The sequence below is a fragment of the Mus musculus genome, chromosome 4 (genome assembly GCF_000001635.26).
Source record: "Mus musculus strain C57BL/6J chromosome 4, GRCm38.p6 C57BL/6J".
Classification (NCBI taxonomy): domain Eukaryota; kingdom Metazoa; phylum Chordata; class Mammalia; order Rodentia; family Muridae; genus Mus; species Mus musculus.
The window spans coordinates 9,917,641-9,931,397 of record NC_000070.6 but is presented as its reverse complement, the minus strand read 5'-3'; positions in this window follow the sequence as shown (position 1 = coordinate 9,931,397).

The following is a 13,757-nucleotide window of genomic DNA, read 5'->3' as shown; positions in this document are numbered from 1 at the left end:
GGGATGATGGTGGGGGTGAGGTGGGGGTAAGTGAAGGAATGCACCCTCTCAAAGGTGGGGAAAGGGGATGAAGAACCCGAGGAGAGGGTACCAGGAAGGGAGGCAACTTTTGGAATGTAAATAAATAAAATAACTTAATAATTTTTAAAAAGTCACTTTAATGAACTATTCTAAATAGCCAATGGAAGACTGATAGAATAGTTCAATTTTACAATACTAATCCATTGATAAATGAGCATCAACAACTGTTAACATAAGAAATCAAAGGACGTTATATGTATCCAAATGTAAAAATACCTGCACATTTTTCTTTTCAAAACATGTCAACCCATACTAAGACCCAGAATTTCCAACAACACAGGGTTTTGTCACATTCTTTGGTTGCCCACCAGATTTAGTTGTTAAGTCCCTATTACTGAAGACACCACATGCCTCAGTTGCTACGTGTAGGGAAATCAGCTGGAACAGAGCCAGAAGTATGCTACCTGCTGGCCAGCTTTCATAGTGCTGACAGTAGACATATGAGTTACTGAAGAAGAAAAAGCATCAACAATTTTATCCAGCTGTGAACTTCATGATCCACAACATCAGTCAAACAGGTTATGCCCACTAGTGCAAGAGTGGCGTAACTATTCTGAGAATAACTAACCATTTTCTTATTGGAATGGAGGCCAGTTCCACACAAGGAATTTCATACCCATAACTGTAAATCCAGTCAAAACCCCATGAATAAGGAATTCTCCGGCCATGGTGTGAACTTACTACTGTTATTTAGCTAAATCAGTGGTTCTCAACCTGTGGGTACAACCCTTTCAGGGGGGTCGCCTAAGACCATGGGAAAACACAGATATTTACATTGTGATTCGTATCGGTAGCAAAATTACAGTTATGAAGTAGCAATGCAAATAATTTTATGGCTGGGGGTCATTACAACATGAGGAGCTATATTAAAGGGTCACAGCATTAGGATGGTTGAGAACCACTGAGCTAAATTGCCATGGTGCCAAGCTGTCCTTTAAATATGTTTCTATAAATAGGTAACTGGGACTGTCAAAGAAGCTTCTCCTTGTGGAGAAATATGTCAGCTCAAGGTTCTGAGAATAAATGACAGTTGAGTGTTTAGCCCTAAACAAGGCTCAGGGATCACCTTCAAAGGAGCAGAAAGAATGTAAGAGTCAGAACACAGTGAGAATAGCTATGAAATGTCTTTGGGGCATGGCACAGCCAGAGCAGTCACAAGCCCACAGCAGCTGTGGTCTATCAGCTGTTAATCACCAACCAAGAAGGAGCTTATGTGACCTGACCACTTCCTGCTTTACTTACTATTGGCTCCGGATAGACTCTGGGGCGGAGCATTCATGGCCTCAGTTTTGTATCACCGAGGAACCCTCCTGGTTCCAATGAATATTTCCAAATCCACGGTCGCACAGATGATTCTGGTTAAACTCAGTTAGTTTCAGCGACAAACAAAACTCTTTCTAAGTTGTGAATTTGGTAAAGCGACGTGTAGCTGGGAAATGGGAGAGAGGTTATACAGGGTGGTGTTACAATAATCAGAATGTGTTTTGTAACATCTATGAAGCTGTCAAAGTACAAACTCAAAACTTGTTTGTTTAATTTTCAACCCGGATGTGTCCTAGCCTTAGGTCACACTTATAGGAGATATATAGAACACAGGAATATGCTGAAGTATACCACAAGGGTACAATCACTAAATCTTCTCCTATGGTAAACCCTCATTTGTTCAACACTGCATACAAAAGAACGCGATTTTAAAGTGAATCAACTAAGAGCAAGAGATGAACCTAATCTAGGGTTCATGAAATGGCTCATGGGGTTCAGATTCCAAGGTGCTATAATACAAATCTCTAATGCCGGTGTTCCTGGCTGTAATCCCAGCGCTCCTGAGTGTTGAGATTGGGGGCACAGATGAGGAATTCCCAGAAGCTCACAAGTCAAATAACTTGGCACACACCACAGTGAACAAGAGACCCTGTCTCCAACATGGAAGACAAGGCCTCAGACCTGAGGTTGTCTTCTGGCTTCCATGAACACATGTGTGTGTCTGCCTTCACATATGTAAACAGGTATACAGAGAGAGAGAGAGAGAGAGAGAGAGAGAGAGAGAGAGAGAGAGAGAGAAACATATGTACAAAGATTCTTTTAAAGAAATGAACTTAATCTAGAGCTCTTTTCAAACAAAATGAAACAGTCATATTATAAAACAGTTGAAAATTTGTTAGGGCAATACTATTGTGGTAATAATTTCAAAGAGCCAGTATCTTTTAGAAAACCATGACACAGCACACAAGTCAAATGAAATCACACCTGGTATTTTCTTCAGAGTAAAATGGGAGGGGGCCATGATGAAAGTCCTATAGGACTCAAGATAGTCTGTTAGTTGCTAACTATTGATACTAAGCTGTGGATATATAGATAAATAGATAGATATAGATAATTTATCAGCCCGTGGAAGTAGTTTCTCTGGGGCAGTTTAGCTATAGTCTTCTCCCTAGAGAGAAAAATCCTGTATATGGAATTTATTCAGAGGGGACGAGGTAAGTATTCGAAGGGTCCTGTCTTCTATTGTGTGCTACATCCACTCCAGTAGTAACACACATGACAGGCCAAAAGCCTGGATGCAGTCCTGAGGCAAAGAGTTTTATGGAAACAGTCTCCTGGAACTGTGGCATCCCATAGCATGTACGCTCCAATTTTGTCCTTGCAAATGGATCTGTGTGCTCTCTTTTCAGTATTGTTTTGTTATAGGTGCCTCCAAGCAATGACTTGCCAAATACCTAAGCAAAATCAAACTTTGCTTCCTGGCCTTCACCAATGCCCTAGGTAGTCCTTGAGCCGACCCTGGGCTTGGAATTCAGTAAGAATGTTACCTATTCAGTGACATTCAAAATTGCCTCTAGCACAAGTCCCTTCCGCTCGACTCGAGACTCGAGCCCCGGGCTACCTTGCCAGCAGAGTCTTGCCCAACACCCGCAAGGGTCCACACGGGACTCCCCACGGGACCCTAAGACCTCTGGTGAGTGGACCACAGTGCCTGCCCCAATCCAATCGCGCGGAACTTGAGACTGCGGTACATAGGGAAGCAGGCTACCCGGGCCTGATCTGGGGCACAAGTCCCTTCCGCTCGACTCGAGACTCGAGCCCCGGGCTACCTTGCCAGCAGAGTCTTGCCCAACACCCGCAAGGGTCCACACGGGACTCCCCACGGGACCCTAAGACCTCTGGTGAGTGGATCACAGTGCCTGCCCCAATCCAATCGCGCGGAACTTGAGACTGCGGTACATAGGGAAGCAGGCTACCCGGGCCTGATCTGGGGCACAAGTCCCTTCCGCTCGACTCCAGACTCGAGCCCCGGGCTACCTTGCCAGCAGAGTCTTGCCCAACACCCGCAAGGGCCCACACGGGACTCCCCACGGGACCCTAAGACCTCTGGTGAGTGGAACACAGCGCCTACCCCAATCCAATCGCGTGGAACTTGAGACTGCGGTACATAGGGAAGCAGGCTACCCGGGCTTGATCTGGGGCACAAACCCCTTCCACTCCACTCGAGCCCCGGCTACCTTGCCAGCTGAGTCGCCTGACACCCGCAAGGGCCCACACAGGATTCCACACGTGATCCTAAGACCTCTAGTGAGTGGAACACAACTTCTGCCAGGAGTCTGGTTCGAACACCAGATATCTGGGTACCTGCCTTGCAAGAAGAGAGCTTGCCTGCAGAGAATACTCTGCCCACTGAAACTAAGGAGAGTGCTACCCTCCAGGTCTGCTCATAGAGGCTAACAGAGTCACCTGAAGAACAAGCTCTTAACAGTGACAACTAAAACAGCTAGCTTCAGAGATTACCAGATGGCGAAAGGCAAACGTAAGAATCCTACTAACAGAAATCAAGACCACTCACCATCATCAGAATGCAGCACTCCCACCCCACCTAGTCCTGGGCACCCCAACACAACCGAAAATCTAGACCCAGATTTAAAAACATTTCTCATGATGATGATAGAGGACATCAAGAAGGACTTTCATAAGTCACTTAAAGATTTACAGGAGAGCACTGCTAAAGAGTTACAGGCTCTTAAAGAAAAGCAGGAAAACACAGCTAAACAGGTGATGGAAATGAACAAAACCATACTAGAACTAAAAGGGGAAGTAGACACAATAAAGAAAACCCAAAGCGAGGCAACGCTGGAGATAGAAACCCTAGGAAAGAGATCTGGAACAATAGATGCGAGCATCAGCAACAGAATACAAGAAATGGAAGAGAGAATCTCAGGTGCAGAAGATTCCATAGAGAACATCGACACAACAGTCAAAGAAAATACAAAATGCAAAAGGATCCTAACTCAAAACATCCAGGTAATCCAGGACACAATGAGAAGACCAAACCTACGGATAATAGGAATTGATGAGAATGAAGATTTTCAACTTAAAGGGCCAGCTAATATCTTCAACAAAATAATAGAAGAAAACTTCCCAAACATAAAAAAAGAGATGCCCATGATCATACAAGAAGCCTATAGAACTCCAAATAGACTGGACCAGAAAAGAAATTCCTCCCGACACATAATAATCAGAACAACAAATGCACTAAATAAAGATAGAATATTAAAAGCAGTAAGGGAGAAAGGTCAAGTAACATATAAAGGAAGGCCTATCAGAATTACACCAGACTTTTCACCAGAGACTATGAAAGCCAGAAGAGCCTGGACAGATGTTATACAGACACTAAGAGAACACAAATGCCAGCCCAGGCTACTATACCCGGCCAAACTCTCAATTACCATAGATGGAGAAACCAAAGTATTCCACGACAAAACCAAGTTCACACAATATCTTTCCACGAATCCAGCCCTTCAAAGGATAATAACAGAAAAGAAGCAATACAAGGACGGAAATCACGCCCTAGAACAACCAAGAAAGTAATCATTCAACAAACCAAAAAGAAGACAGCCACAAGAACAGAATGCCAACTCTAACAACAAAAATAAAAGGGAGCAACAATTACTTTTCCTTAATATCTCTTAATATCAATGGACTCAATTCCCCAATAAAAAGACATAGACTAACAGACTGGCTACACAAACAGGACCCAACATTCTGCTGCTTACAGGAAACCCATCTCAGGGAAAAAGACAGACACTACCTCAGAGTGAAAGGCTGGAAAACAATTTTCCAAGCAAATGGACTGAAGAAACAAGCTGGAGTAGCCATTTTAATATTGGATAAAATCGACTTCCAACCCAAAGTTATCAAAAAAGACAAGGAGGGACACTTCATACTCATCAAAGGTAAAATCCTCCAAGAGGAACTCTCAATTCTGAATATCTACGCACCAAATGCAAGGGCAGCCACATTCATTAGAGACACTTTAGTAAAGCTCAAAGCATACATTGCACCTCACACAATAATAGTGGGAGACTTCAACACACCACTTTCTTCAAAGGACAGATCGTGGAAACAGAAACTAAACAGGGACACAGTGAAACTAACAGAAGTTATGAAACAAATGGACCTGACAGATATCTACAGAACATTTTATCCTAAAACAAAAGGATATACCTTCTTCTCAGCACCTCACGGGACCTTCTCCAAAATTGACCATATAATTGGTCACAAAACAGGCCTCAATAGATACAAAAATATTGAAATTGTCCCATGTATCCTATCAGACCACCATGGCCTAAGACTGATCTTCAATAACAACATAAATAATGGAAAGCCAACATTCACGTGGAAACTGAATAACACTCTTCTCAATGATACCTTGGTCAAGGAAGGAATAAAGAAAGAAATTAAAGACTTTTTAGAGTTTAATGAAAATGAAGCCACAACGTACCCAAACCTATGGGACACAATGAAAGCATTTCTAAGAGGGAAACTCATAGCGCTGAGTGCCTCCAAGAAGAAACGGGAGACAGCACATACTAGCAGCTTGACAACACATCTAAAAGCCCTAGAAAAAAAGGAAGCAAATTCACCCAAGAGGAGTAGACGGCAGGAAATAATCAAACTCAGGGGTGAAATCAACCAAGTGGAAAAAAGAAGAACTATTCAAAGAATTAACCAAACGAGGAGTTGGTTCTTTGAGAAAATCAACAAGATAGATAAACCCTTAGCTAGACTCACTAAAGGGCACAGGGACAAAATCCTAATTAACAAAATCAGAAATGAAAAGGGAGACATAACAACAGATCCTGAAGAAATCCAAAACACCATCAGATCCTTCTACAAAAGGCTATACTCAACAAAACTGGAAAACCTGGACGAAATGGACAAATTTCTGGACAGATACCAGGTACCAAAGTTGAATCAGGATCAAGTTGACCATCTAAACAGTCCCATATCACCTAAAGAAATAGAAGCAGTTATTAATAGTCTCCCAACCAAAAAAAGCCCAGGACCAGATGGGTTTAGTGCAGAGTTCTATCAGACCTTCAAAGAAGATCTAATTCCAATTCTGCACAAACTATTTCACAAAATAGAAGTAGAAGGTACTCTACCCAACTCATTTTATGAAGCCACTATTACTCTGATACCTAAACCACAGAAAGATCCAACAAAGATAGAGAACTTCAGACCAATTTCTCTTATGAATATCGATGCAAAAATCCTCAATAAAATTCTCGCTAACCGAATCCAAGAACACATTAAAGCAATCATCCATCCTGACCAAGTAGGTTTTATTCCAGGGATGCAGGGATGGTTTAATATACGAAAATCCATCAATGTAATCCATTATATAAACAAACTCAAAGACAAAAACCACATGATCATCTCGTTAGATGCAGAAAAAGCATTTGACAAGATCCAACACCCATTCATGATAAAAGTTTTGGAAAGATCAGGAATTCAAGGCCCATACCTAAACATGATAAAAGCAATCTACAGCAAACCAGTAGCCAACATCAAAGTAAATGGAGAGAAGCTGGAAGCAATCCCACTAAAATCAGGGACTAGACAAGGCTGCCCACTTTCTCCCTACCTTTTCAACATAGTACTTGAAGTATTAGCCAGAGCAATTCGACAACAAAAGGAGATCAAGGGGATACAAATTGGAAAAGAGGAAGTCAAAATATCACTTTTTGCAGATGATATGATAGTATATATAAGTGACCCTAAAAATTCTACCAGAGAACTCCTAAACCTGATAAACAGCTTCGGTGAAGTAGCTGGATATAAAATAAACTCAAACAAGTCAATGGCCTTTCTCTATACAAAGAATAAACAGGCTGAGAAAGAAATTTGGGAAACAACACCCTTCTCAATAGTCACAAATAATATAAAATATCTTGGCGTGACTCTAACTAAGGAGGTGAAAGATCTGTATGATAAAAACTTCAAATCTCTGAAGAAAGAAATTAAAGAAGATCTCAGAAGATGGAAAGATCTCCCATGCTCATGGATTGGCAGGATCAACATTGTAAAAATGGCTATCTTGCCAAAAGCAATCTACAGATTCAATGCAATCCCCATCAAAATTCCAACTCAATTCTTCAACGAATTGGAAGGAGCAATTTGCAAATTTGTCTGGAATAACAAAAAACCTAGGATAGCAAAAAGTCTTCTCAAGGATAAAAGAACTTCTGGCGGAATCACCATGCCAGACCTAAAGCTTTACTACAGAGCAATTGTGATAAAAACTGCATGGTACTGGTATAGAGACAGACAAGTAGACCAATGGAATAGAATTGAAGATCCAGAAATGAACCCACACACCTATGGTCACTTGATCTTCGACAAGGGAGATAAAACCATCCAGTGGAAGAAAGACAGCATTTTCAACAATTGGTGCTGGCACAACTGGTTGTTATCGTGTAGAAGAATGCGAATCGATCCATACTTATCTCCTTGTACTAAGGTCAAATCTAAGTGGATCAAGGAACTTCACATAAAACCAGAGACACTGAAACTTATAGAGGAGAAAGTGGGGAAAAGCCTTGAAGATATGGGTACAGGGGAAAAATTCCTGAACAGAACAGCAATGGCTTGTGCTGTAAGATCGAGAATCGACAAATGGGACCTAATGAAACTCCAAAGTTTCTGCAAGGCAAAAGACACAGTCAATAAGACAAAAAGACCACCAACAGATTGGGAAAGGATCTTTACCTATCCTAAATCAGATAGGGGACTAATATCCAACATATATAAAGAACTCAAGAAGGTGGACTTCAGAAAATCAAATAACCCCATTAAAAAATGGGGCTCAGAACTGAACAAAGAATTCTCACCTGAGGAATACCGAATGGCAGAGAAGCACTTGAAAAAATGTTCAACATCCTTAATCATCAGGGAAATGCAAATCAAAACAACCCTGAGATTCCACCTCACACCAGTCAGAATGGCTAAGATCAAAAATTCAGGTGACAGCAGATGCTGGCGAGGATGTGGAGAAAGAGGAACACTCCTCCATTGTTGGTGGGAGTGCAGGCTTGTACAACCACTCTGGAAATCAGTCTGGCGGTTCCTCAGAAAACTGGACATAGTACTACCGGAGGATCCAGCAATACCTCTCCTGGGCATATATCCAGAAGATGCCCCAACAGGTAAGAAGGACACATGCTCCACTATGTTCATAGCAGCCTTATTTATAATAGCCAGAAGCTGGAAAGAACCTAGATGCCCCTCAACAGAGGAATGGATACAGAAAATGTGGTACATCTACACAATGGAGTACTACTCAGCTATTAAAAAGAATGAATTTATGAAATTCCTAGCCAAATGGATGGACCTGGAGGGCATCATCCTGAGTGAGGTAACACATTCACAAAGAAACTCACACAATATGTATTCACTGATAAGTGGATATTAGCCCCAAACCTAGGATACCCAAGATATAAGATATAATTTGCTAAACACATGAAACTCAAGGAGTTTGAAGACTGAAGTGTGGACACTATGCCCCTCCTTAGATTTGGGAACAAAACACCCATGGAAGGAGTTACAGAGACGGAGTTTGGAGCTGAGATGAAAGGATGGACCATGTAGAGACTGCCATAGCCAGGGATCCACCCCATAATCAGCATCCAAACGCTGACACCATTGCATACACTAGCAAGATTTTATTGAAAGGACGCAGATGTAGCTGTCTCTTGTGAGACTATGCCGGGGCCCAGCAAACACAGAAGTGGATGCTCACAGTCAGCTAATGGATGGATCATAGGGCTCCCAATGGAGGAGCTAGAGAAAGTAGCCAAGGAGCTAAAGGGATCTGCAACCCTATAGGTGGAACAACATTATGAGCTAACCAGTACCCCGGAGCTCTTGACTCTAGCTGCATATATATCAAAAGATGGCCTAGTCGGCCATCACTGGAAAGAGAGGCCCATTGGACTTGCAAACTTTATATGCCCCAGTACAGGGGAATACCAGGGCCAAAAAGGGGGAGTGGGTGGGCAGGGGAGTGGGGGTGGGTGGATATGGGGGACTTTTGGTATAGCATTGGAAATGTAAATGAATTAAATACCTAATAAAAAATGGAAAAAAAAAAAAAACAAAATTGCCTCTAGTATTATAAGAGAGATAATGAAAGAAATCAGGCTTTACTATCTACTACATAGAGTTAGAAATCTCAGGGCAAGCTTAGCAACATTAGATTTTTTATTATAGTTATATATGGCAGACTACATTACTTATTAGTAGAAAGTGCCCACACACACACTATCACTTAGAATAAAAGCCAAGTCGCTCCCATATACAGGAATTTACAATGGTTTAGGAAGTAGATAGGGCTGTGGTTTTAGAGTATTGCATTATTCATGAGAAGGTTAGCTAGAGTGGAACTCCCTAATTAGAACCATGACTTGGGCATGAAAGCCCTTGCCCTGGGAGTGTAAAGACCTCATTTGTACCTTGCCTATGTGTCACCTATCTTCCCTATTTTCTTCTGTATAAAAAGTTTGATGCTCCATTTGACGATTACATTCAGATCCACATTCCCAGTGTCCAGTCTGTCACCCCATTATTGCCAAATCTATGCCCATCTGTCCGAGACTTTGATTCACACGGATTGAGGAGGGCCCACTGAGCCCGGTCTGTGGCACAATAGCACCCTGTAGAAATTGTTTCTTGTGCCTTGGTTTCACCTTAGCCACTTCTCTGCCCTCTATATATTGTTTCCCCGAGTTTCTCTAAATAACAAATAGTCCATGTCATTTAAGAGGATGGAACCCTCTCCTCAAGATCCTGGCATCCATGTGTCTGTCCCTTTACAGAAGCTCAATTCAGTAAGGGCCCCCTTCCGGTTTTAGTTCCATGCTTCTTGCTTATACTCAGAACTTCTGGGTCCATCTAAGTCCTTCAATACTGATGCTTGCTCACAGGAGAGAGTGGTTTGACTCTGGTGAATACCCTTCTGGTCCTTCCTCGCCATCACTCTCAGACAATCTGGGATGGGACTTCCAGGTCAGGCACAAATCCTTATCCTGTTTCTAATCTTCTAAACATTGATTTAAATAACTTACCCTTTAATATCTTCTCCTTCTCTTTGAGGTCCTAGAATGAAGATATTTAAAATACACACAAGGCCAATGAAAATAGATTTAACCAGAAGTTCAGTTAGGATGCTGATAGGAAAAGACTGATCAGCTTGGCTTGTATACTTGCATATGTAACAGAAGGGTGTACACAAAAGTGATTATGAGTAACGTTGACAACCGTCATTTTTTATTGTAACATGTGGCTGGAGGTGAAAGGCATGCTCTACAAAGAAAATTGGAAAATGTCTGGAGGCCAGAAATGGATCTGTGATGAATGTGCTATCAGCCCTTGTAAGCTACATTTGAAATATTTGGGGCTCTAAGTTTCCTTCCTTTATATTGTTCATCTTGGTGGTTACGTTTGTTTGGAAAGCCATTTTTAAAAGATTCCACTGATAACCCAGGACCAGCTGATGTGGGGGAAATCTGCTGATGCAGACCACTTAACATGTCCATTAGTACACCTTTCTCATCAGTTAACACCCAAGGGGTCAAGCCTTTGGTAGGAAAGTTGTTTATAAACTGGTAGCATTATTTTGTAAATGGAGAGGACAGGCTGAAGTGGAGCTGGACAGAAGATTGTACAGTGCAGATTGGTACTTACTAGGAAGCAACCCAGCGTTTGTAAGTACTTTGTAATTCAACCATGAACCACTAATCTGCCTACTGGAATCCAATGTAGAAGGTCTCAGTCTCTCTTGTAACCCATGAAGTATTGTTGAGAAGCCAAGTTTTTCAACATAATCCCTCCATGAAAAGGCATCATAGTTATTATTTGAATGGCACTGTTCTATGAAGCTTGTCATTATCTATTTCACATTTATTTGGGCATTAGGGAAGTGCATGTGTGTGCATGTGCACGCACACACACACACACACATTCATTCATGGTCATATGTGAAGGTCAGAAGACAACTTTTGGAGTCAGTTCTCTACTTTCACTGTGTGGATTGCAGGGATCCAAGTCAAATCATGAGGCTCGGTAATAAAGTACCTCCACCTTTGCAGCCACTCAAATTAAATTTAATTAGTTGGCATGCGCAGCAAAAGTGATCAGAGGCCCTTTAATATGGTATCCAAAATTCGCCATGAAAGAGATGTGCAATGATCCATGTCTGCAGAGTCCAAAGGCAAAATATGATCGCTTAATTGTCTCCTAGATGCTTGCATCTGTGTTTGTATGCTGCCACAATGCATCGTTATACATGCCAATAACGTTAATAAATAGCAATCACTGTCTCAATACACTCCTGTATTGTACTTTCATGTAAATTTTTTCATATAAAAGATCTAAATGTCTGTGATGGTTTGAATATGGTTGGCCCAGGGAATGGCACTATTAGGAGGTGTGACAATTTTAGAGTGGGTGTGGCCTTGTTGGTTGTGGGAAGCCGCCCTCACATTCGCCATTCCAAGATGGCGCTGACATCCTGTGTTCTAAGTGGTAAACAAATAATCTGCGCATGTGCCAAGGGTAGTTCTCCACCCCATGTGCTCTGCCTTCCCCGTAATGACAACTCGGCCGATGGGCTGCAGCCAATCAGGGAGCGACACGTCCTAGGCGGAGGATAATTCTCCTTAAAAAGGGACGGGGTTTCGCCATTCTCTCTCTTGCTCTCTTGCGCTCTTGCTCTCTGGCTCCTGAAGATGTAAGCAATAAAGCTTTGCCGCAGAAGATTCCAGTTTGTTGCGTTCTTCCTGGCCGGTCGCGAGAACGCGTGTAAGAGTTGGTGGATGTGTGTCACTGTGGGGGTGGGCTTTGGGGTCTCTATGATCAAGCTCCATCCAGTGTGGAAAGAGACTCCCTCTTGACTGCCTGCAGAAGGCAGTCTCAAACCTGGATCAAGATGTAGAACTCTTGGCTCTTCCAGCACTGTATCTGCCTGGATACTGCCATGCTTCCCACCACAATGATAATGAACTGAACCTCTAAAGTTGTAAGCCACACCCAACTAAATTTTTTTATAAGAATTATCTTGTTCATGGTGTCTCTTCACAGCAGTAAAGTAGTGTCCTCCTTATACTAAACCAACATTTTCTTGAAAACAAAGGGAGATAATTAACAACTTCATCAGCTAGTTTTGCTTGTACCCGAGTTACACTTTTAAGAAGTGAGTGATAGGCAAGATAATGTCCTCATGCCCCAACCCCATGATGTGGTGATGTCCTTACCCTAATTCCTGTAATGGTAACTCTGGAGGCTATCTCACAAAGAGAATGGCACTCACCAATGGACTGACCTTAATCCAGGAAATTATCCTGAATTACACAAGTGGGCTGCCTTTGACAGTGGAAGATGGAGCCATGGAGCCATGGAGCCACAAAACAGGTTGCCAGCCTCTAACAGCTGGAAACGGGAAGGAAACATGTTGTCTCCTGGAACCTCCAGAGGAGACATAGATGTGCCAGCACTGTGAGTTTAGCATGGTGGAATCCATTTCAGACTTCTGACCTCAAGAATGATAAGATAATTGTGTTATTACTATGTTATTATAAGCCACAAAGTTCTTTGTTATGTCTTACAGCAGTTAGCAATTAACACAGACTACATCTATGTATTTTCTTTAGAATGATCTTTCTTTGACAAGGAGAAAATACAATAAATGGGCTGTTATCATGAAGTCTAAACTCACGTGAACTGTAGAAACGTCATTTGACATATCAAATGTGAAGTCTTTTAATATGGCCCAATGATAGAAACTAGATGTGGATATACCAAGTCATAGAGAAAACATGTTAGACTTTCCAAGTGTTCTTTCTCACTTAGGTTTAATAAACAATTCCTGATTCTTTATAGGATCATTGACTATATTATTTTTATATGCCTTCTGGATTCACCATATAATATATGTATTCTGGCTTATTTTTATTATTGGTTGTCTCTTGAAAAATCATTATTCTGGAGAATAGTGGTATAGCTTAGAGGTAGGCTTAACCACCATTTGCAAGACCTTCAGTTTAATCCTCAACAATGAGAAAAAAATCTACCATCATACCACACTCAGAATATCTATCATCAAGACAACAAAACCCTTGAAATGTTTGCAAAGGACAAGGGAGAAAGGGACCTTTATACATTGTTCTTGGGAATTCAAATTAGTATAAGCACTATAGAAATCTATATGGAAGTTACTTGAAAGCAAAATATAGCATCTGTAATACTCCAAGGTATATTACTGTAAGTCAAGAATCAAATCATATGGTCATCTGCTCCTCTCTGTTCCAGAGATAACTGCATCTTCTTGAGCCACCCTTGTCCCTTAG